We start from the raw sequence: 25,787 nt of genomic DNA on the forward strand, positions 1-25,787 counted from the left end.
ATGAAAATTTCAGGGACTTGGAATGCCTCGGCCTCGTCGCTGAGGCGCTCATTGAGCATAGGCCGGTGTGGCCACAGTGCCTTTGCTCATCTGGTGACCCTGGGATGCTCCAGAAGGCACCAAGGCGGCTTCTGCTGCCACTCCGGTGGATGGCTGGGGCCCGCGTCCAGCACCCGCCCTCGGGGCTCAGCTGTGCATCCCAGGGCAAGGACAGAGGAGAGGACGGCGCAGGGCAGCCCCAGGCGGTGAGGCCAGCATCGCCGGTTCCCTCTGAAGCGGGTGTCCGCGGTAGGAAGGCTGGGCTGCTTTCTGCCTCTGGTCCAGGCGCCAGGTGGGCAGGGGACGTGCTGGGCTGGAGGCCCCAGGCTTGCTCCACGCACGTCTTCCCCCTTTTCCTTAGAAAGCACTTGGGCAGCGGCTGGGGCGGACCACTGTGGGCTGGAGGGACATGGAAGCGGCTGGGGAGCTCGGGTGCGGGGAGCAGCAGGGGAAGGGGGTCCCAAGCTGCAACCATCACCTACACAGAATCGGGAGCCGCAGAACTCGCGTGCACACTCAGCGGCTTCAGCATGTCACTCGCCCTCCTCGGAGAGGCGCAGACAAAGCGGTGCCGTTGTGATTCATGAGCCGCGGGCATCCCGCAGACAGCCGCTGCGGGGCACGGGTGACATGGCCTAGTTCCTGAGGAGGGGACGGGCGAGTCCCGCAGAGCTCTGCGTGGGCCGGGAGGAAGGAAGGGGCCCAACAGACTTGGCTCTGGGGCCACAGGCAAGGACGCAGGAGGGCGGGAAGGTGCTGTGGGGAATCCACGGCCAGAGGTAAAGGACCTGGAGAAGGTCTCCTTTGTCACCCAACCTCGTTGGGACATCATCCACCATCGCGTGGGGAGGAGGGCCGCGAACCAGAGGGACAGCCTGCCCGGTCTGGAACTGATGACAGATTTCTGTGGTTTGGCTGGGTTCTGCTGGAGTGGGCCATGCAGGGCGGTCCCCCATGTGTCCCCTGAGCCTACTTCCTCGCCCTCCCTCTGTCTGGGGCGCCTCACCCCCACCTGAGACCCGTGAAGGACTCTGGGCCCCATCCCCGCTGTGGGGTCTGCTGGCTCACGTCCACACCGGGCCCCCCAGCTGCTTGGCGCAGAGGGGGAGGGACGGGGAGGAGATGAGCATCTTGGCCCCATCGGGGACCCAAAGGGTCTCCACGCATCGCACCACCCGGCATTTTACAGTTGACTTTTGTGTATTTCAGAAGCTCACATAGGGTTGCGAAGTTACGCGCTCGGGATGTTCCTTGCTGCTTTTTATAACATAAAAGCAAACACACCGACACCAAGAAGTGGTGTAAAGGCCGTCAGAAGGTGGCAGCGTGCGGTCACCGTGGGAACGCGGACCCCAGGGCCGGTGGAGCTGCACCTGTTACCGTAGAAAGCGAACGCCTGTGACATCACCGCACAGGCCACCGCGTCGGCACGTGTGGGATAAGCCGACCAGGTCCTAACGTCCTGTGCTTGATGTCGCCTTAGTCGCCGACGCTCGTGAGCACCTGACAAAATACAAGAGCTAAACTACGAGCTCTGTCTCAAAAAAAAAAAAAAAAAAAAAAAAAAGCTGGCCACGGTGACTAAAAGCTGTCCTCATCATTCCCTGCCATATTCAGGCGGCCGCCCCACTACAGTCCAAGCTAAGTGCCCTGTGCGATGATTTAAGCCAAATTCATCTGGTCCGGGTCCTCGAATGACCCTCACTCCCCTGGGTCACCCAACTACCCGTCCTGTGAGGGAACAGAGCCTAATTCTCGGGACAATGCTTGGCCCTGTTTCTGGTTTGTCTCCCTCACTTCGATCCCTCTCCTTCCTCCGCAGCGAGACCAAAGCAGCAACCAGACCTCCCTGCAAGGTCAGCGAGAGGCAAGCCTATTCTTCCTCGCTTCCAGGGTCACGGTGGAAGCCGAGAGCCAGCGACCCGCCGATGAGCCCGGGGCACCGTGGCGGGGCTGGGCTCTGGGCAGCTCGGCCCTGGCGCCCCTCTACCTGGCCTGCTAGGATTACAGCTGAATGTGCTGGCAGAAAGGGGAGACTATCCGGCAGGCTCAGGGAGGCCTCTGTCCCCACGCGGGAGGTCCCGGGCTGCCCTTGCTGCTGGCTGGCTGGAAAAGAATGGAGCTTATTATGTGGGGTGGGGGGTGGAGGGGGCAGCAAGGTGTTAAGCAGAGAAAATGGTTGAAATTCTAGTCGCAGGGATGCTGGCAGCCCGGCGCCTGCTGTTAGACAGTCAGATGAACTCTGATAAACCCGGAGGCACTTTCCCCACACCCGCCTGGAAACTCTAGCGCCCCACGGAGAGTGCAGGGCCGCTGGGAGGGGTGCGGGGAGATGGGCTGGGAAGCCCAGGGAGGGGGCTCTCTGCATTTCCAGAGGGGCAGGCAGGAGTTTGTTCAGGTCAGGCCAATGAACTGCTGGTCTGGTGACATAATGGGTCTGCAGGGGGGGCAGGTGCTCAGCTAGGAGGGGCGCTGCCTGGGGCCAGGGCAGGGGTGGAGGAGGAGGGAGGGAGGGAGTGGGCAGCAAGAAAGCCCCAGGGCACCAGCACTTGGATCAGACTCTGGCGGTGAGGAGAGCTGGGGATGGGGGCCCCTCTTGGCAAACCGTCCCTTGCCAAAGTCTCCCGGACTAGCTGATGAGAAGCCCCCCCCCAGCTTTCAGGAGAGCAACAACACCCCACGTTTCCCTTTCTAGGCCTGGATATTGGGGTGACCTCTCTTGGGGGAATCTGGATTTGTAGGTCTACTCTCAAAACCTCAGCTTCCACATACAGCGGTGTGAATGCACTTAAAGTCCCTGAGTTTTGCCTTGAAAACATGGTCAAAGACAGACCTACCAGGTGACCCAGCACCCCGCTTCTGGGTAGGCGTCGGAAGGAAACGAGTTGATACCCGCACCCCCAGGCTCATATTACTCACAGTAGCCAAGGTACAGAAAGAACCTACCAGTCTTTCAATGGATAAATGGATAAAGAAAAGGGAATATTACTCAGCCTTGAAAAACCATTTGCAACAACATGGCCGAATCTGGAGTTCATTCTGCTAAGTGACACAACCCAGACAGAAACAAATACCGCATGGCGTCACTTGTACGCGGAACCTTAAAAAAAAAAAAAAAAAAACCCGACAACAGTCGAACGCATGGAGACAGAGAGAAGAAAAGTGGTTGCCAGGGGCTGGGGGTGGGGGAAAGGGGGACGTGTTAGCAAAGAGCACACACTTCCGGTTACAAGACAAATGAGATCTGAGGGTCTCGTGCATAGTGTGGTGACTACAGCTGGGAACACTGTGTTGTAGAATTCAAATTTGCTAAGAGAGTAACACTTAAATATTTAAAAAATTGGCTCAAACAGGGTTTTGAAGAGATAGTTGGACACTGATGTTTATAGCAACATTATTTATAAAACCCAAGATTCGGAAGCAACCCAAAGGTCCATCAGTGGGTAAATGGACGAGCCAAATGTGGTCTCTCCATACAATGGAATCAAATTCAGCATTAAAGACGAAGGAAATCCTGTCCCACGCTGCAACAGGGATACGCCTTGAGGACGTCGTGCTGAGGGAAATGAACCAGGCACGAAAAGACAGATACTGTATGATTCCACTTCTATGTGATTTTGAAAATAGACTCAGAGAGAGGAAGTCGGATGATGGTTCCCAGGCGCTGGAGGAGAGGGGATGAGGGCAGTCGTCTGATGTGTGCAGAGTTTCAGATCTGCAAGGTGAAGAAAGTTCAGGAGATCTAATTTACAACCTAAAGCCCCTCAATTCTACACTTAACAGTGGTTACGAGGGTCCATTCTGTTATTTAAAAAATTAGACTTTATTTTTTAGAACAATTTTAGGTTCACAGCGAAACTGAGAGAAAGGTGCAGGGGGTTTCCTTCTGCCTCCCGCCCCCCACCACAGCCTCCCCCCACCCCCATCAACCCCCCTGCCGGAGCCAACATGCCATCACCCAGTGTTTTGTGTTTTTCACCACAACAGACAAAGTGAGCACAACACTGATAGAAAAACCTGACAAGTTGCACAATGAGAGAAAATAACAAAATTTATTTATGAACATGGATGCAAAAAAGTTTCTTACGAAATATGGGGGAAGAGAATCCACATGAAAAGAATGACATACAAAATATGGTTAAATGGTTCAAATTTTATGTTTTATATATTTTACCATGATTTAAACAAACCTTCCCAGTCTTTTGCTTTCCCACCTGAAGAACAGACCCTCAGGGGCTCCAAAGTGAAGAAGGGAAGGTGAGCTGGGCAGTGAGGGCCAGGCCCATGACCACGGGGGGATCCCAGGCGGGCGCCCCGTCCTGGGTCCTCTCTGGGCCGTGGCACAGCTGCGGGCGGGGGGCCTTCCTCACAGGCCTCGGGGATGTCTGCGACTCAAGGTTTCGCTTGGAAGACAGGTAATCAGCATCTGGGATGGAAAGGGGACCCCAGACCCCTCTAGGCAGGGCCTGGCTGGCTCAGTCGATAGACTGTGTGACTCTTGATTCCAGGGTCTTGAGTTCAAGACCCACACTGGGCATGGAGCCTACTTAAAAAATAAGATAAAATGCTCTTTCTGACAAAAGGAAGAGGGTGTGTAAAGACAAGTTTCCTGAGAGGTAGGAAGCAGAGAACAGCACAAGTAGATGACAGATCCAGAAATCGTTCTTAAATTCTAAAAGGAAAAAAATAAAACAAGACTAAATCAGAGAGGGAGACAAACCATAAGAGACTCTTAACTCTAGGAAACAAACTGAGGGTTGCTGGAGGGGAGAAGGGTGAGGAGATGGGGTAGTGGGGGGATGGGCATTAAGGAGGGCAGGTGATGTGATGAGCACGGGTGTTCCAGGCAACTGATGAATCACTGAATTCTACCTCTGAAGCTAATAATACACTATATGTTAATTAATTGAATTTAAATAAAAAAATTTTTTTAAGAAATCTAAAAGGAAAATATCTAGCTCCTCTGTAGGATGGGGCAGGGTAACTCCTCTCTCTTTTCCTCCCCCCTCCTCCCTGGGCCTCCCTCCCCACTTTGCCCCTTCTCTTCCACTCCCCCTCCTTTCCTTCCTTCTTTCTTCCTCTTCCATTCTCTGTATCAAATCTTACATCTGCTCTTATGTTTCTTACTAAGTCACCCCAATGCTTACACACATTAGCCACGTAACATATTTTTCTCCCACTTTTCTGATGTGATCGAAGGCGTGATTAGATCAATACCCTTCTGTGATGGGGAGGGTTCCCACATGACCGTGCTGAGCTGAGCGAAACACCGTGTCCCTGACACATCCCTTTCCCATCTGCACACCCAGAACACTGTGACCGACCCCTCTCATGGCAAGAAGCTAAACCTTGAAGAAGAAAAAAAAACCTTTTAAATGAGTAGTAGTTGTCATAATTCAAAATATTCAAAATGGACCATCATTCATTGACACCATGGTTTCAACAACTTTACATCATCCTTTTTTAAAGAAAAAGAGAGGTACTAAGTTGACGTGGGTCTATGAGATGAATAGTAGACACCCCTACTTTTAAAATCACTTCTAAAATGATTACAAATATATTCAGCTTTTTAGTCTCGTATTTAAACTCTCAGCTGTTGAAAAGGACTTTGCTTCACTTGTGAGTAGCTGACAAAGGATACTGTCTGTGGAAGTGCTTTGTTCCTGGATTGGAAGACATTGCATTAGCCTCCCTCATGAGGAGAGCAGTGGAAAAGAACATTCCACGAAGCCAGCACCCCAAGTCAGGGTGGGGGTGGAGGGGGGGACACGTTGCAAGATGGCGCTCTGTGCTCCCACGGACAGCTGGGCTGATGGCCTTCCATCTGCAATCATAAACAAGGAACAATTGTGACCTGGGTTGCAAAATAATGCAAGTGGACTGTCTAAATAAACCTTGGAAAATACAGAGGATCCCAGAGAACCAATTTCTATGCAAGTGGACTGTCTAAATAAACCTTGGAAAATAAGGAAGATCCCAGAGAACCAATTTCTTTTTAATTTGATTTTTGTATCTTCTTTGGTCCCGTTTGGGGGAAAGGCTGTTTTCAAGGGAGACTTACTTCCAGGAGATGATCTGTGAGTACAACCCCTCTTCTGACAGTTGGAGTAAGCCAAGCCAAGGAACAGCTAGAAATGTGTTCTCAGAAGCGAGATTCAGAGTGTTTAGCTAACACTGAGAAAAAGATAGGGTCCCAGTAGTTTTATATAATTAGATTCCCTGTCCCTTGCCAGTGAGGGTCTATCCGACCCTCCAGAAAGGCACTGGACCTGTGGAGAAGTGCATCCCGTGAGCGGGAAAGGGTCCCGGTCCCCCCTCCCTGGGCTGCAGGTGCGCGCGTGGTGACCTGAAAGTTTCCTCACCTGTGATACGGAAATCTCGGGGACGGCCTCCCAGCTGTTGGGAGGGATCAGTGAGCTAACGTCCGGAGGCCGGTGCTGTGTCTGGCATACACTAAGTATTCAAAAAAGGGGAGGCTGCCTAGCCCGTAACCAGCCCAGCAGCTGGATTTCTCGACGACGCAACACGCTTTGAGTCACCGCGAACCCTCTAGGCAGGGACCCTTCCTGAACAAGACAATAGAAGCGTGCGTATCCGAGGAGTGGCCAGCTTGCTCCTGCATGGTCTTTTTTATTTTTATTTTTTTGACTTGGCTTGTGATGCCACGAGCCCGCGGGGCGCTATCAGGTTCTCGGGGCTGGGGGACAGGCGCCAGGCGTGGGTGGGGAGGCAGCCTCCTCGTGTTTCTGTCTTCCTGCTCTGCTGCCAGTGAGACGTGTGAGACTGCCCGGACCACAGGCCAGAGACAGTCTGAGCGGGGGGTGGAGGCTGAGGTCTACGGGACACACTGGACCCCCCCGCCCCGTGGCGTTCCAGAAGCGTGGGCTGCCAGCAGCCGCACACAGGACTCAGCGACGGGACTGGGCCGCCCCCCGACGGCCGGCAGCGCCCGGGCCCACGCTCACGGTGGCCGCCCGGAGCCCGGGCCCCAGAGCAGTGAGGCCGCCAGGAGCTCGGCGCTCAGCCCCTAGACCGGTGCCTGGCGCGCCGTCCCCCCTCCCTCACCCTCTCTGGGGCTTGATGGAGACAACGGAGGTCATGCCGTGGTGAAAGCCAGGCTTATTTCTCGGGGATTCTCCCTGAATCTGTTGTGGGGTGTCTGCTGGGGCTGCCATGCTGAAACACCACGGCCTGAGGGGCTAAACAACCTTCGTCTCTCACAGTTCCAGAGGCTGCAAGGCCACAAGCATGATGCTAGAAAGTTCCGTGAGAACTTCCTGGCTTGCAGACAGCTGCCACCTTGCTGTGTCCTCATAGGAAAGAGAGAGAGAGGGAACGCACTTGAGCTCTGGTGTCTCTCCTTGTAAGGCCACAAATTCTACTGGGTCAGAGCTCTACCCTCATCACCTCATTTATCCTTCATTCTCTCTTTACTCCAACTACCATGACTTTGGGGGTGAGGGATCCAATGTGTGACTTCTGGGAGAACACAATTCAGTCCATAGTGTGTGGTTATAACTCGATCTGCACATTCCTAAATCCGTGTCATCCACGAACAGGTGAGCTGACGGCCCGTGAGGCAGCCACCCACGGGAAGAAAGCATTCAGGGAGGAATGAGGAGGCTTGGCCTGCTGTCTTGTCCACCAAAGCTAGAAAACCTACAGGCAGGTCCCAAACACACGGCCTACTTGGTTCCCTCAGTTCTGGAAGGGGACCACTGGTGTGGCAATAAATGTTTTAAGAGCCCTACAAGTCAGTTATCAGTACTGACAACTGACCCCACCGGTTATGAGGGGAGGAAGGCTCTATGCGTGCCTTGGCCAAAAACAGAGCGTCCTCGTGGGGAATGAGCATTACCACGCCTTGGTTCTCACGCAGAGCCACGGAGGCAGCGTGAGCAGCTGCCCCACACTCGGGGCCCATTTGGAAGCGGGAAGCCTAACGTCAGGGATTTTTTTTGCCTATTGCTGATCGCCTCAATCGTCACTTCACTTTTTAGGAAAGGAAATGAGGGCCAGAGGAAGGAAGTTGTGCAAGCTCGTCATGCAGCTTGTGGGGACCAAACTCGAACTCAGGACTCCCAAATTTCATGTAATTTTGGAGAATGTAATTCTTCTTTTATGGGCAACCATTCCTGCCTCATCATTATCAAGTCTTCTCCAACTCACTCCGGATTCCAAGTTGAAGCCCTGCTCTAGCGTCCATGAGACGGGATAATTGCCAGCAAAACAAGCCCCTCGTACACGGAGGGTGGGAGGAAAGATTGGTGCCAGCTGTCTGGGGGCAACTTGGCAGCAAGTGGGGTCTTAAGTGGTCCCACACTCCTCGACTCCGTGTCCTGCTTCAAGGGGTGTCGTCTGTGAACGTCATCAGACGTTCAGTGAAGGCAAGAGATCCATGGGCGATGGTGTAGCCCGACTGGAAATGGTTCGGGCGTCTAACAGGCGAGGGTTGGTGACATTGATCACGGTGTGGTCATGCGAGGGAGTCCTGACATGGGAAAATGTTCATCTATATTCATGGAAAAGAAAGCTACATACAAGCCACAGAGAAGAAAACTGGAAGAAATGAGCCAAAATAATAAGAGTGACTATCTTTGGGTGGTAAGGTGATGCACGATTACTACTTCCTCTTTTTTTTTTAACTTAAAGGTATCCAAAGTTTCAACAATAAAGATACATTTTCCGGGTGAATTTATATGCGTGTGTGTCTCCATCTTTTGTAACACACGTTGCAAATATAATTGCATCCTTTCTGCACCCAGATGCCTGACTTAACGCACACTGACCCAGCTACAGGATCACGTTTAAAGTTGCGCGGACTAATCGGAGCCTGGTACTCCCTTGCCTTGTGAGCAGTAGCCTGCCCACTTCCCGTCTGCTTTAAAGATCATTAGCCTTCTTTTGGTACGTTGTCCACCACCCAGAAAACGTGGCCTCAAAAAGAAAATGAGATATGTAAATTTTAATAATTATTACTATTGATGGGAAATGATTTTGAATAAAATCCTGACGGTGGATTGTGACGATGGTGAAGGTCGTAGAAGGAAGGGGGGAAATGAAGACAGAGTATTTATGACTTCTTGTCCATGTGTCTCCAGTTCCTTCCCCACAGTCGGCTCGCTTCCAACCATCGCAACCACAATGTTCCTGGTCATCTGATGAGTCTCTGGTGAAAGAAGATTCTAGCAGCTAAGGAAGTGGAAGAAAAGAACGTGGGAGGAATCTTTATGATTCAAAGTGCTTGGGGAGAAGGGGGTGTGATGGTGTGGATGGTGTAGAACCACAGCGATTGGAAAAAACCAGAAGCATCTGAATGCTCTAAGGAGCTAAGGGGTCACTCTACTTCTTACAACTGATGCACTTGGGGTTACAACAAAGACAGATTATTTTCCACTTCCTGTCCTTTGACTGAACCGAGGCAATAGAGCCACCAAGTATGTTAGTTTAAACTTGCCATCATGCCTCCTTCATTTGGAGGCTGAATCGCAAGGACAAGAAGCATCAGGACACAATTTGAGTCACCAAAGTCTCCAGGCTGTTCACAGAAAACCAAGATAGATCTATGCCCCAAGGAGAATACTTCGAAAACAAACAAAGTAAAACTCCGTGGTGGGACATTTGAGATGAGCAGCGTTCTCTGTCCACTCGAAGGACAGATGGCTTTATTGTTTTACGGGTTTCTCGGGGGGGATCTCAGTCCTTGAGAGAACTTCCTCTGCCAAGGAAGACACACGGGGGTTCTGTTGGCCTCCTCCCCCTCCTGAACAGAAGGGCGTCAGAGGCCAGTTTCCTGTACTGACCCGTGATCCTGGCTGTGCTACTCCAGAACCCTTCGGGACCCACTTATGAGGACAACGAAAGGTACAGTAAGCATCATGAGGACCGGCTCTCACAGAGCGTCTGGGGTGTTGTGCAGTAAAATCTTCCGGAGCTGGGCAGGACAGTAACATCTCCACACAAGGCAGTGGAGTCCATCGTGGGGTCTTAGCCATCGACCCCATGGCAACCTCCCACTGGGGAGCTAAAACCCCTGTGCTTCTCCCCGTCATCAGGAAAGGTGAAGGAAAATGGATATTAAGCGTAGAGCTCACAACCACACAGCATCAGGGAAATGGTTCAATTATGAGTGACTGGTTGAACCCCTACCATCAGCGCTTGAGTAGGCAAGAGTTGGCCAGATCCAGATCCTTCTGGCTTCAAGCCTCACCACTTTCTTGACCATCAACCCACAGAACTGCCAGAGACGTCACCCAGATTCTTACTGTGGCCCAGCCCAGGATGAGCAGAGCAAGGCCAGTGGCCACCTCCTCATGCACCATGGTCGGTAAGTTCAGGAGACACAGCCCCGTCCTCTCCTTGGCTTGGAAAGGTCACCTTGGAAGACAGAATGAGCCCAGTGGGAGCCACAGACTAATACCCACACCAGGGACCCCACGTCAGGCCATTCAGCCACACTGTTCGGGAGTTCAGAGCGAACTTTTAATTAGGACATGGCCAGGGCTGGGCTTTGGAATTTTAATAACTGGCGCCATCTGGTGTTGAGCACTGGTATTCCCCTTCTGTAGTCAGCCAAACAGTGGAGAAGGGAAGAGTACTTGCCCTTCACCCGGAAAGTCAGGGGGCCGAACCAGCCAGAATGGTGTGTACTATTTCTAAAACGTGCCTGTTTGATTGGGATGACTTTCCACTTCCCATATTAGAATACTCCATTAGGGTGGTACCCCAATAACCACGTTCTCCCCTCTGCTGCTTCCTGTCTCCCACAATCTAAGTCAGGGGACTTCCTAGTAGACCCCCCAGCTGTCCACATACCTCTCTGTCTCTATCAAACCAGATGAGCCTTTAAGGACAGTGCTCTTTGTCCTCATGGCTCCAGGATACCTCACAGTGTGGATACAAGGAGGCCACTGATACCCACCAAGCGGAAGAGTGACTTGGAGGGACCACGAGACTGAGATGGGGCTGATTTTAGGTTGGACCATTTTTCTTTTCAGAGCTGCTTCTTCCACACTGGAGAGAAGCAGCCCTCTGATCGTGGGGGGAGGGGGTGTCGCTCGTCTTTGTCTCCTTTCCTCCACCTTCCTCTCCACCGTTGCTAGCACGGCCCCCCGCAGGATTACGCATGGATCCTATCACTTTCCCAAATACAGGGACACACATTACCATTCTTTTAGGTTTTATGCAGACATAAAAATCACCACTGTGGGATCTCATAGTGAATAAGTTACTCCCTGTCCAATTCTCGTTCAACACTTCTGAGTCTGACAAGGAAAAAGAGAAGGTTCTAGATAATGTGACTGTGCCTGGAACACCTCTCCGGCATCCATTTGAACAAAGGAATCCCAGGCAAGACCGTCGGACCATCACAATACCCATCTATAGCTGACAAGTGTAATTACTCCCACCACCACAAAAAAGAGACAATAATTATGCTGCACAACCCAGGTGCTAACACTACATGCAACATTTAAATGTATCAAACCAGCATGGGGCACACCTCAGGCTTACACGATATCAGAGAAATCATTGCAAAGGCAGTACAAGTTGATAGCAAGAAAAACAAGAAGGCGGTTATGATACGTGAATGAGTTAAATTGGGGAAACACTTGCAAAACCAGACATCTTTTCCTCCTTCTCGCTGCCTTTCGGCAGAGACACACCTGGCCGGCCTCTCCAGGACGTGCTTGACCAGCTCAGAAAGGAAACCAGGGGAAGGTCGAGCCGGAGGTGGGCACTGCTCACACGGATGCTTCTCCCACCAGCCCTGGTTTCTGCGCCATATCCCTGCGCCAGACCCGTCTGTGACCACAGCCAGCAGTTCAACCCCTAATTAACCTTCCCTGGGGCTCCCCCACTTCGCAGTGAAACTTGTGAGCCAGGCTCAGCTCTGCAGAGTCTCATTCATCAGGAATCACTTCAAGGCTAATGAGCAGGCCTCCGCCTGGGCCACATGTGGGGAGATCGTATATCGGGCGGCTGGCCATGCGGGACAGCACAGGCATAGACACTACGAAGGTCTCAGGAAGGCACCAGGGTTTCCATTATCCTCAGCTTTCTGGGTAATGCAATCTGAAAATCAATTCTCGTTAAATGCAAGTGAGACTAATACCTCTGACAGGTTACATCTTAAGTGATAATTAAAAGCATATTTCCTGACGCTTAGCTGCTATGAAATGCATCCCTATTTATGCCACAGAGGGGATCTCGTGCTAAGACCATGGACACTCATTAGCTCCCCCAGGAAACCTCAGCGTTCCCGGAGTGTCATTCATTATTTTAATCTGATTTTCTTTACTCCAGCGAAATCGAACTTGGCATTGGCCTTCTCTTTCTCCAGCTCCACCGAGAGTCCTTAACACAATTAACATTGTCATCAAGCCAAGGAATGAAGGCGTATTTTGCACAAATGGAGTCTTCAGCGCCCTCCATGGATAGAGTTTATTAATTGGTGGCATCCCACTAGGTTTCATGATCTCCCCTCAACTGATAGGAGGAGGCATGGCGGCTGAGATGTTAAATTCTTTATTTGTGAGGTCACGGTGTCGGGAGTCCCTCAGTGGGCACTGGGGCTGACAGGAGCTCAGACTCTCAGAAAACTAGGAGAATTTTTACAACGGTCCATTCTAGTTGCTGATTTGGCCCTTTCGGTATCAAGATATCAAATTTTATCTCAAAAACTGTAAATTGGAAAAAAATGGGAATGTTGAATATCTCTTTCTTCTGAACTGGATTTACAGTTCATTAAAACCTATCACTAATGCATTGGACTAAGCCACGAGGCCAAAAGAACAAAAATACGTTGTTTTGGTTCCGGGGGTTGCACGAACAAGTACCACACACTGGGTGGCTGAAATGACAGAAAGTTACGGTCCCACGGTTCTGGAGGCGAGAGGTCTGAAATCGGGGTTCTGGCAGGGCCATGCTCTTTCTGAAGCCCTTCCTCGCATCTTCCAGGCTCTGGCAGCCCCGGGTGGTCGTGGGCTCGTGGCCACGTCATTCCCATCCCTGCTTCAGTCTGCTGCTGCCTGGCACCCCTGCGTCTCTGTCTTTTCCATCTTTTTATAAGGACACTAGTCCTATCGGACGAAACCCCCCTCCCCCGCTCCAGCACGACCTCATCTTAACTAATCATATCTTCAGTGACCCTGTTTCCACATAAGGTCCCATTCTGAGGGACTGGAGTTTAGGACATCAATGTATCTGCTGTGGGGATGCGATTCAAGCCACACGACACCTGCAAAGAGAGGTTAGTCAATAAACGATGTGCGGCTAATGAGCTAACCATTTGGGAGAAAAAACGAATTCCTTTAATTCCTTACTCTTTTCATACCCAAGGGATCAAAGTTTTATTTTTTATTTCTTATTTTTTTCAAAGGGATCAAAGTTTTATTTTTTTAAAGATTTTATTTATTTATTTGAGAGAGAGAGCACGAGTGAGAGGAAGAGGGAGAGAGAATCTGAAGCAGACTCCGCACTAGCACAGAGCTGGATGTGGGACTCGATTCCGCAACCACAAGATCACAACCTGAGCCAAAACCAAGAGTTGGTCACTTAACCGACTGAGCCACCAGGCACCCCTCAAAGGGATCAAATTTTAAATGTGAAGTATCTTTAAAGTATTAGAATTGTAAGAGCCAATGCATGACTTACGTGCAGGCTCGGTTTGAAGGGTTTTACACACATAACATCATCTCTGCTGTTGTCTCCATTTTACAGCAGAGGAAATGAAGACACAGAGAAGTTCATAATTTGCCCAAGGTCACACAGCTGGCAAGCGCGAGGGTCAGGTTTCAAACTCCAACAGTTTGGCTCCAGAGCCTGTGCCCAGGAAGGCAATTCTTTATTTTTTTTATTTTTTTTAAAGTTTTTTTTTATTTTATTATGTTACTCACCATACAGTACATCCCCGGTTTCCGATGTAAAGTTCGATGATTCATTAGTGCGTATAACACCCAGTGCACCATGCAATACGTGCCCTCCTTACTATCCATCACCGGCCTACCCCATTCCCCCACCCCCCTCCCCTCTGAGGCCCTCAGTTTGTTTCTCAGAGTCCATAGTCTCTCATGTTTCATTCCCCCTTCTGATTACCCCCCTTTCTTTATCCCTTTCTTCCCCTACCGATCTTCCTAGTTCTTATGTTCCATAGATGAGAGAAATCATATGATAATTGTCTGTTTTTACTTGATGCTCTTACGTAGCGTTTAAAATTTTTATTTTGGATATGTATCACTTTAAAACTCATAAGAAAACAATGTGATCTCTCTCCTCTCTCTCCCGCCCACCGCTGCCTTCCCTACCCGCGCCTCCTCGACCCTTAATCTGCCTGTAATCTGCAGCTAAAGGAGCCCAGAAGCTTCTTCAATGGAATGTCTGCTTTAGAACTACACCCTTCTTTCTGTATCCTTCTAGAACTTTCTTTCTCAGTGCTGACACCAGGTCCCTGTTCCTGACTCGGTCAAGGACACATTCCCTTTCACAGTTCTGAACACCGCTGCTCAGGCTTTTCTTTAAACCAGTCTTCCTAAGCGTGAAAGTGCTCACGCGTCCCCCGGAGAACTCGCGAAATGGTAGATTCTGATTTGGGGTGAGAAGAGGATGGACCTGAGATTCTCTGGTCCCAGCGAGGTCTCAGGGGAGGCCCAGGCTGCAGTCCTCGGACCACACCCTGAGTCGTGACCGTGGACGTTTCAACCTCCTCCCTGTCCAACGACTCTACCTCGTGCTTCTCTTTCCCTCTGAAAATCAGGACTGCAGAATTTGAACTTTTTTAGACCAAGAAAGGCCAAAGTTGAAATCCTCTGCTAGGAATGCATCTTCCCCAGCAGGCTTCTGTTAGGAGCATGCCCCCGGGGAAAAGAAAAACAGCAGGGTGGAGTGCAGAGCTTTCTTGTTCAACTGGAAACTTGGCCCCACAATATAATTCTACACGGGAGGCGGGGCTCAAAGCAGAGGAGTTCCCCGACAGTTGGACGTGTGCCCAAAGGAGGAGATGGCCAAAACCTGACATATCATTCTGCTGAGAGTCCAGCCTTCGCGGCTGCTTTCACTCAAGCATGTACCCAGTTATCTGCTGGGAGGCCTTGATGCGACACACGTGACTCTAGTTAAAAGCAGTAGAGAAGTGGCCGGGGGTCTGGAGCTTTCTTTTCTCGGGAAATCACCAAGTGCTTTAAGTGTAGTGTCTTATCCCTATGCGAAAACAGCCAGGGCTCCCGCTCGGCAGATGAGAGAAGCTAACGCAATTTCCTCCGGGTCACCTAAGGGAGGTGGCTGAGGTGGCCGAGTCTGGAGCCAGCGCAGGGCTCCCGGCTCTCACATCTGCCTGTGCTGTGCTGTTAGGATCCTAGCAGCAGCCAGAGGAAAGGCAGTTGCTAGCACTCACCGAACCCCGCCCTATGTGCGGTGCTTTATATAGGGGATCTCGTCAGAGCAAATAAACGGCCAGAGACAAACTACTAACCCAATCTACTAACGGTGAAAGCAAGTCTAATCGCTGGTCATGAGAACACAGAACTGTGCTGGATCTGTGGAAAACAGTACTGAGCTGCCTCAGAAAATGAAACCCAGAACCACCATGCGATCCAGCAATTCCACTCCTTTTTTTTTTTATTAAAGATTTTATTTATTTATTCAACAGAGATAGAGACAGCCAGTGAGAGAGGGAACACAAGCAGGGGGAGTGGGAGAGGAAGAAGCAGGCTCCCAGCGGAGGAGCCTGATGTGGGGCTCGATCCCAGAACGCCGGGATCACGCCCTGAGCCGAAGGCAGACGCTTAACCGCTGTGCCACCCAGGTGCCCCAGCAATTCCACTTCTGGGTGTATATCCCAAGGAATTGAATTCAGGATCTCAGAGAGAGACCCACACTCCCACGTTCGCTGCAGCATTATTCCCGATGGCCAAGCCACGGAAGCCAACTGAGAGTCCGGCGATGGAGCGATGAACAAAGAAAACACGGCACACATGCACATACTGAGGAGTGTTCCTCAACCTTCCAGAAGAAAAGAGATCCTGTCGTGTCTGACAACATGGGTGAAATTTCACACGTGACACTAACGAAACTAAGCCAGTCGCAGAAAGACAAATACTGCATGATTCCTTTAGACGGGGAATCTAAAATAGGCCAACTCCGAGAAGCGGAGAGTGGAATGGAGATGGGGAGCTGTGAGTCAATGGGTACAAAGCTTCACTTTTGCCCGGTGAGCGAGTTTTAGAGATCTGCTGTCTGCGCCACGTTGCATCTGTAGCTCACAGAACTGCACTGCACGCTTAACACTCTGTTGAGAGTAGATCCCATGGTACGTGCTTTTCCAACAGAAATAAATCAACAGAGGTGTTTCTAAGGATGCCGGTTGCATATGTGAATCAAGACAGTGTTATTTCAGTGAAAGAATGTGTTGACCACACTGCAGTGCATGGAGTACCTTATGTATACACACGTGTAAGGATGGGTCTAGAAAAAAAGAAAGAAAGTGAGTATTGCTTATGGATTGACAAAAGTATTGACTTATCTATTCCCTGGGAAGAGTGGGGTATTGGGGGGGGAATCATCTGTACTGTCACCAAAAATTTCCCGGTAGATTAAGGGGTCCCGAAATCGCACCATTGCCTTGTGTTTGAAACCACTTTGGAAGACGTCCACTCTGGAACACACCACCGTATTTGATTTATGCTATTTAAACAGGTATTTGCCATGCACTTATTACGTACAGGCAGACGTGTTGATTAGGGGATAGAAACATCGGCAAGCATGATGTCTGTCCTCAATGAATTTGATGTTTAATAGGGAAGAAAAGAAAAGCAAATATGTAATGATTTCATACTTCACCAGCTGGTAAAGTTTGGAAGAAATATTCAGATAGTCTGTCTGTTTTGGTCACTAGGATGGGCGATGGAGTCAGCGGGACCGAGGGAGGCATCGTGAGATGGGTGGGCTTGGGGACCAGAGAAGATGGCACACCCTTTTTTGTAGAAAAGGCTAAAATCTTGAAGCCACAAACGTCAGCCACAGCCTGCCCTTGCCATTAGCTCTGCCGCGTCCTCCCCTTTGTCTCACTCTGGTTCCTCCCCCTACAGCTGCCTGTGTCTCCCAGACACAGACGCCCCACCACGCACACGCTCGGCTCGCCCTGAAAGCTCACCAAACCCCGACAGAAAGGAAAGGAGGCGGAGTGTGGACCGTGCCCCCTGCGCAACTCTGGGACCATCCCCTTTCCATCCTGAGCCTGCGCTCATGGGCTTGCCCCGTTCCAGCCAGAGGCAAACTTTCACCCACAAAACCAGAGTATCAATCCCAGAGGGGCCTTGATCCTTTTCCAGCCTGACTAGCTCGCATCACGCAGGGCAAAGCGTCCAAGCCAGCTTGCCCGGAGTGTGGGAAGGCCGTGTTGTGGAAACACTGCAGGGCGCCGTGGCAACAGCGCCGAGAGCCCCACCCCCCCAACTCCCTTGTCTCCACTGCTGGCCGGGTGTGTGTCTGTGACAGGACTGCAAAGGACCAGCCACGTTCACAATCAACCTTATTCTGGAGAGGAGTGATGCCTCCACATCCTTTGGACAAGGAATGACTGCAGATGCCAAGGGCCATATGTAGAGATCTAGTCATGGGAAACAAGAGAAAAGAGCTCTGGCTTGTTTTGGTCCGGACTTCATCTGAATGTAATATTCAGGTTTGTTCTTACATAAGGAGGAGAATTCATGTCATGTCAAACTTTCATCCTGTTCTTTGTACGTGATGTTTGTGAGTTCTTACCCCCAGGCATCCACACACTCCCTATTTTGGTGGTGTTGTATGACACACCCCAGGGTTTTCTCCTAAGAAACTGTCTCTGTCCTCAAGGAGTTTAACCTCAAAAGTACAAAAGATGAAATAAAATAAGGCTCCTCCTTGAACTTCAATCTCTGCTTTAAAAATATGGATGAACTGGGATGCCTGGGTGGCTCAGTCAGTTAAGTGTCTGCCTTCGGCCCTGGGATTGAGTCCCGCATCCGACTCCCTTGCTCAGTGGGGAGCCTGCTTCTCCCTCTGCGTGCAGCTCCCCCTGCTGTGCTCTCTCTGACAAATAATTAAATAAAATTAAAAAAAAATTTTTTAATATGGAGGAATTCAAACAGACACCTAACATGCTAAAAATAAAAGTTTTCTCACCTTTTATCATCATAGCTGTTATTTGTCAACTAAGAATGAAAGAAAATCATCTGTTATCTGTGAATGGATACCTGGTACAAATTTCTCACTCCTGAAACTAATGTGTTTCCAGGACACATTTCACTATCTTAATAGAGAGAAATTGTAACATGATACGGAGAGAACACTACTTGAAAAGCAAAGCTTGACATGAAGACAGCACATTGCATTCTCAATCAAAAAGAACTGAATTCCGGATTCTCCGCTCTTCCGTGAGTAACAGGATCGTCACATTCCTCTAAACCCGTTACGGCTACAATTCTTCTCAGCTCCTCAGCCTTCTTCCTTCTCCCCCCGGGTGCCCACCGCTCTGGAGCACATCGCACGGTCTGTTTTTCACTTCTACCCAGGGCACATTCTTCAAGTCCTTGGCGTAGGAGGGAGGCTCTGCCCATCCCCTCTGCCAAGAACGTTTTCTGAAGACAGCCGGGAGCGGAGTTATTAAACAAAGAGATCAGAAGAAAACAAACACAAATTCTCTCCCCACTGGGTTTTTCAGATTAGGAAAGATACAGAACCTTCTCTCGTAGGGACAACAGAGCCTCAGTCAGTCAATGGGAATCGCGTCTGGAAAAGCAGCATAAGCACTGCATTGGGGAGCGCCGGGGTGTTTCGTTGGAAGGGCTCTGGATTTCTTCTCAACAGGTCAGTGCCGTGGCTCACCGTCCTCCACTTCCCTAACTAACCAGAAGTAATTTGACCTGATAGTCACTTTATTCCCACCCACTCCTACTTTTTGGAGCAACTTGAAACAGTCATTTCTTCCGCCCTCCCACCATCTGCTCTTCTCCCCACGAAGGGAGAAAGCGAGGAGTGCCCCACCGGATTCCATTAATGCCAACCCTTCCCAGCGTCTTCCTTTCCTACCACCCCCAGGGCTACATGCCTCAGCACTTTTCATGATTAATTCTAAGCAATCACGGAATGATCTAATTCTTCCCATCCTGAGAGGTACAAAGCCATGATTGCACGCAGATCAGAAAAACAAGACAAATCTGACATTTATTTTCTCGCCTTTGAAGGACAATCCAGCACTCAAGCGAGATGTCACATTTTTAAATAGGTCACGAGGTTACAGTTTTCTTCTGCGTTGATCTGTAACCCATGGAGACTAGCTTTACAGGGACGCAGTGAATGTATAATTGAATCAAAGACCGTTTGTTGAATGCCCACTCTGTGTAGTGCAGCAGGGCTTACTATTAGTTGCCAGGCAAACGCGCACACAAGAAAATTAACTCGTAATAGGAGGAATTATAGGCAGGGCTCGGTCAGTCGTATACAGTCAAAGTTCAGAGGATGGAGAGAATATTGTGAACTAGAGAAGCCAGGGGAGGCCTGGGAGTTGGTGTGTTTGAGCCTTGAAAGATGGTAGGATAAGCAGGAGTCAAGAGGAGACAGAAATGCTCAGTGCCCACTCTGAGAAGACAGCCCTTCCTGCAACAGACAGAGCTTACATAGGAGGGCAGTGGGACATCCTACCATGGTGACAATCTGCTCTCCAGAGTGCCCACCTGCCATCAAAGGATGTTGCTGTCTTCGTATGGCTCTCTGGGCACTCCCACACAATGGACTCCGAGGCAGATTTTATTTTCCAAAAATGGGACAGGGGCGCCTGGGTAGCTCAGTTGGTTAAGTGTCTGACTCAGGTCAGGATCTCAGGGTCGTGGGATCAAGCCCTGCATCAGGCTCCGTGCTCAGCACGGAATCTGCTTGGGATGCTTTCCCTCTCCCTCTGCCCCTCCCTCCACTTGCACATGCCCTCTCTCTCAAAATAAATAAATAAATAAATAAATAAATAAATAAATAAATAAATAAAATCTTTGAAAGAAAATGGACACTGCAATATTTTAGTCCTCCACGCTATTCTAGAGTATTGCCAATGCCCCCATCAAGAGATAGAGTCTTCCTCTACCCTTGAATGTGGGTGGGACTCCTTGTGTGGCTGCCTCAAGGAATGGATGGCAGTGGACTTCAGAGGCTAGGTCATCAACAGTGATGTGGCTTCTGTCTATCCCTCTCAGGATGTGCTCCATTGGAAGTCGGCTGCCACGTTGTGAGGAAGCCATATGTAAATGTTCCAGTGGAAAAGCCCAGTCGCCAGTGTGAATCACCAGACATGTGAGTGAATGAGCTTTCAGAAGATTCCAGCCCCAGCGGACAGAGTAGAGCAGAGACAAGCTACCCCTGCAAACCCTGTCTGAACTGCAGACTCACGAACAAAATAGATATTAGTATTGTTCTAAGTCTCTAACTGGTGGAATTGTCCATTCCACGGTAATCAATAAATAGAACAGATCCCACATCGGCCCTTTATTTAGTACCAGAACTCCAGCAGGAAATCAGAGTATCTGAAAAGGCACTGAGGTTGAAGTGCCATTTTGGTTGAATACACACAGTCTTTCAATGTCAGTGATGCCAATCAACTTGTTTTTCAGGTTAAATTTCCCACGAAACCTGCATTAGAACGCATGGTCCACATCCCTTTATTTAAACTTGTCTTCCTGTTCCTGTGGCTCAGAGAGATAAGTGATAGGGTTAGAACTTTACGTAACTCCTTTGCGAAACCTAATTCTTAAATTTACTTTTAACAAAAAGTATACATTGAAGGTGTATGGTGGGATGTCCTACACTTGATCTTAGCCAAAAGGCCGAGAAGCGATACGGTGGGATGTCCTGCTACGTGGCTACCTTGTCAAATGATCACTACCCTCAGCTAACACACTCGTCTCCTCCTTTAGGTGCCTTGTTTTGTGAGTGTGATGAGAAAACCTGGAATCTACTCTCCGAGCAGACTTCAAGTACACGATACACTATCAACTACAGTCCCTGCTCTGTATCTTGCATCTCCGGAACTTATTCGTCATATAACTGAAAGTTGGTGCACTTTGATGAATATCTCTTCTTTCCTCCCACCCCTCAGCCCCTGGTTGCCACCATTCTACCCTCTGGTACTCTGAATTCGACATTTTTAAAAGATGTCACATATAAATGAGATCATGTGATATTTGTCTTTCTGTGTCTGGCTTATTTCACTTAGCATAATGCCCTCCAGTCTCATCCATGTCCACGTGACTCTTGTAGTCTCTCCAGCAAGCCAGTTTCTGTGTCTTACACGTGGCTTTGGAGGAACACACACCTATGTTTACTGAAAAACAAAACCAAAAAATTCCAGTCTCAAGTCTCTGTATGTCTCTTCCATTGTTCTGATACATTGATGCCATAACTAGTTGCAAACATGCATTATCTTTTCTCAGTTGGGTAAGGCAGTCGTAAAAACTTAGCAAGGGCAAAACTGGGGTCTTTGGCAAGTGCAATGGAGGCATCCCTAATTGATAAGGTCTGTATGGGGAGCTGGAAATTAGTTCATATTCAATTCCCACCCAAAATAACAGGCAGTTGCCAGAAACTCTTCCATCTAGAAAGATCCCCAGCTTGCAATTCACGGCTGGGTCTGCTGAGTTTCCAGATATCCACTCCCTGGAGCACGATCAAAGAGCATCTTCTTCTTCCCTGATTCTCTCCTCCCTTCCTCCCTCCCTCCCTTCCTTCCTTCCTTCCTTCCTCCCATTCCCCCTCCTTCCCTCCCTCCCTCCCTTCCTTTCTTCCTTCTGTAATTCAATTGTCTTAACAACAACAAAAAAGGGCAATAAATTCTAAAGACAGCTAAAGGAAGCTCAAATGTATGCTTTTCAAATGGAGTTTCCAGAAGGAAATAGGGTGGCACAGTGGTTGAGAATCGGCAAAGAAGAGCAGGTGGCCCTGAGCCCTGGTGCCTTAGCTCCAGTCAGGTCACTTAGCCTCGGGGAGCCTGCGTTTGTTCATCTTTAAGGTGTAGATAAGAAAGTGTAGCAAATTGGATTGTTACGTGGCTTAGATGAGAAAATGCTACATGAGACACGCAAGACCTGGCACACGAGGCGTTCAATGATGTTTAGCGAGTATCGCTTTGACTTAGAGAGGATCCACTGGAATCTCCTTAAGTCTTCTGTAATTTTCTAGAAGTCCACTTTCATATCCAGTGACACCAGCGTGACAAAGAGGAAGAGGGTATCAGTTTATCTCAGGGAGGCGATGACAAATTAGCCAAGCCTCACTCAGGTGATAGAATTGGAAATACTCTTTGAAGGACCTCCCCAGGGTAAATGGAGTGGAAGTGCTCTCTTTGTAGGGAATAAGAGAGAAAAACAGACTCATCTTTCTCAGCAGAAAGCGTATCAAGAGGAAGAACAAAAATTGAACTACTTTCAAGCTCCTGCAGGTTTCAGTAGCTTGGACCCGCGGTCTTCTTTCGGACGGTGGTTTTTACCCTTTGGTGTGCGGATACACCATTCAACGTGCATACAACTCGCCCCAGGAGAGACTCACTGGGTCCGGATCTCCGGAGGTGAGGCCCACACATCTGAATTTTTTAAAGCTGCAGAGGTGATTTGCACACATTGCAGGCTGGAAACGACTGTTCCAGCATCTCCAAGAGATTTAGTTGAGATATGGAGACGCACCCACAGGGTTTGTGACTATTATCTACAAAGCAGTCAAAGCTTCAGGAGACACGCGTGTGTCGCAGGGATGAGCACCGGACTCAAGAGTCTGTGGTCCTCCTGTTCCATCTCTCCTGCAGAACAACCATTGATTAATCCCCTCGTGCCCTCCTTCCTTCTTCTCTACCTTCGACAAGGGTTCAAGGGGCTGCTTCATGCAGAGGACAGCTACCCTACCACATGGGCACCAAGATGGCCCCATTGTCCAGGCTTATGACAAAGACAAAGAAGTCCGTGGCCTGGTTCCTTTCTCTACAACACTAAATTAACGTGATTCTGACCTCCGTTCTTCGGGTGGCTGCACCCAGGATGCCACGGGGCCTGTGCAGGGGGGCGTGCTGCGAGCGGGGGAGGGTCTCATCAACATCAGAGGGACCTTATTATAAGAGAATACTGACACAAACCCACACAGGGCAGAGACAAACAAAAAGGGGGTGAGGGAAGTAAACCTTCGGAAAACAGTTCAAACTAGGGAATTAAAATAGAATTTTTACCAAGTAAGCTGTAGTCAATTTTCTTGAGGTTTTGGTCACAAAATTCACCAACGGTCAGTTTTCTGGTCTGGTGATGAATAAAGAACGTCTAACAAGCTATCACAAGAAAGACTGTACTAGAATTTTCATCCACTCCAAGAACCGTGGGTCCCCCTGTGGGACGGCTTGAGAAATACTGAGACAGAGGAAGCAGGCTTGGGTCCACCGTGAATAGACACCTCACAGGCACTTCCGTGGGAGGGAATTGGGGTCAAGGCCTGGCGTACTCACGACACGTTTGAGGAGGCTCACCTCAGAAATCACGAACCAAGGCTGCGATGACCTAAGAGTTCTTAGGTCTACGGATCGTGTTGGAATTCGGGAACGAGTGTTGAGCCATCCCGGGAACCGGAAGCTCTAACTGGCGTGGAGTCCTGGAGCCTCCAGGACGGATGGCTGTGCTCCAAGGAGCACTCAATGAACCTGAACTTCGGGGGTGTTTTTCATCTGAAACAAACAAACAAACAAACAAACCTCAAGGGTTGTCAGGAAGCCCAAAGAATGCAACAGATAGGAAAACATTTCAAAAGAGAAAGGTGAAGGATTATTACATTATGTGCTTTAATTAGCACCTGATTTGCCTCTTCAGTGGTCAAGACAGAAGCTCTGAGCCTGCACTGCCTCCGTTCTAGTGGGAGGACCCGAGGCGTTCTCTCAAAGGGGGAGCATTGGGCTGACATTTTGAGAGAAGCTAAAAAACCTTGGAAGTTGGTCACTTTCTATTAATTTGGGGAAGTGGGCAAAAATGGGGAGACTTCTACCTTATTTACGGGAAATACAGAAACTGAAGATCTTTGTTTCAGGAGTCCCTGTAAATACCCGTGAACTAGACTAGGAGAAACTTCTCTGTAAGTTTTCCTTTGTTCCTATGACCCTGCTCTTGTTTTAGTAATTTAAATCGTCATGCTTATAATGGAGCTATTTTTTTAAAAAAAGATTTATTTATTTATTTATTTATTTGACAGAGAGAGACAGCCAGAGAGAGAGGGAGCACAAGGGGAGTGGGAGAAGAAGAAGTAGGCTCCCAGTGGAGCAGGAAGCCTGATGCAGGGCTCGATCCCAGAACCCCGGGATCACGCCCTGAGCTGAAGGCAGACGCTTAACGACTGAGCCACTCAGGCGCCCCTATAATGGAGCTATGTTTACCCCCACATCCAGGACAGAACTTAAACAGACCTGTTCGCCTTCCATTGAAACCAAGAACAGGAACAGTGATACCTGATCTTTGATTTTCAGGATTCCATACTTAAACAGTAACGAGTTGTTAGAACGGCAGAAGGATGATCTAGCAGTTTCTGCAGACTGGCTCATGCCCACCTCCTCCAGCCTCCCTCAGGGGCCACTTCCGTGTTACAGGGAGCGGGGAGCGGACATTTCTGTCAATGGGCGTGTGGCGGTTCATTTTCTGTGTCAGCGTGGGTGCACATGGTGGTGCCCAGGTAGGTGCTTGAACATTACTCTGGATGTGTCTGGAGGGTGCTTGTGGATGACAATACTGTTTAAGTTCATAGACTTAGAATAAAGCAGATCGTCCTCCACAATGTGGGTGGTCTCATCCCATCAGTGAAGACCTGGATGGAAAAAAAGAGCGAGCCTCCTCCAAGCAAAAGTGGATTCGGCCAGCGGATGGCCCTCGGACTTCATCTGCCTCATCGGCTCTCCCTGGGTCTCCAGTCTGCCGACCCATTCTACAGATCTGGGACTAGCCAAGCCTCTATAATCACGAGCCGGTTTCTTAAAATAAATCTCTTACTATCTGTATACACGTCCTATTGGCTCTCTCTCTCCCCAGAGCCCTGACAGATACCAAGGGCCAGATGAACTCTATGTTGGGCCAAACAGAAGCAATTGCTCTGGATTTGAATCCCAAGCTGTTGTCGAAGGGACAGAGGCGGGGTGCAAGGCAGGCTGTGTGCGGGCTCAGACACGGCCGGGACCTTGAACTTGCAGAGCTGCGGCTGTAATGATGACGGGATCGCAGCTCCCTGGTGGCCCAATTCTGCATTGTGACTTTGGGAGTCGTTCCTGGAAACTCCACGTCGAGTTTCTTCAATTTCTCCTGCCTTACACAATGAGCCCGGGAGTCACTTATCGCCCTGTAATCAATCCTTCTCTGCTTAGACGTTGCTCTTGGCAAGTGAACCCTGACCAATGGGGCACGTTGGTCATTTAAGCTCCTGGAAGTGCTATTGTTAGCGGGACACCAGAGGGGCAGGGGTCTGACGAAGAACCTTTATGAGGGTCCATGTGAGGGACATGGAGCTGAAGCTCTGAGGAAACAGAAACTCCACACCTGTGTCTCTTGCTATGATGCAAAGATGAGCTCTGCCCAAACTGGATCTCAACTCTACTCAGCATCCTCTCCAAACACCACCAGGAAGAACCCCAGTGTCCCCCTGGTTCTGCTGCAGACCATATGAGTAGCATTCCCACGGTGGCATCCGAGGCAAGGTTCATTGGGTGACGAAGCAAAAAGGGAAGGGAA

General features: G+C 49.7%; 1 long non-coding RNA gene and 1 pseudogene across 1 annotated transcript; one reads left to right on the forward strand and one right to left on the reverse strand.

Annotated features, from left to right (window-relative positions):
- The first annotated feature begins 18,315 nt into the window (after positions 1–18,315).
- Positions 18,316–21,218, forward strand: LOC130542198 (uncharacterized). Its single transcript, XR_008956573.1, has 3 exons — positions 18,316–18,876; positions 20,253–20,349; positions 20,970–21,218. It is a non-coding gene; the product is annotated as an uncharacterized LOC130542198 (long non-coding RNA).
- Positions 20,748–20,891, reverse strand: LOC113241164 (U2 spliceosomal RNA; annotated as a pseudogene).
- Positions 21,219–25,787: the final 4,569 nt, after the last annotated feature.

This window comes from Ursus arctos, unplaced genomic scaffold (genome assembly GCF_023065955.2).
Source record: "Ursus arctos isolate Adak ecotype North America unplaced genomic scaffold, UrsArc2.0 scaffold_30, whole genome shotgun sequence".
NCBI lineage: Eukaryota > Metazoa > Chordata > Mammalia > Carnivora > Ursidae > Ursus > Ursus arctos.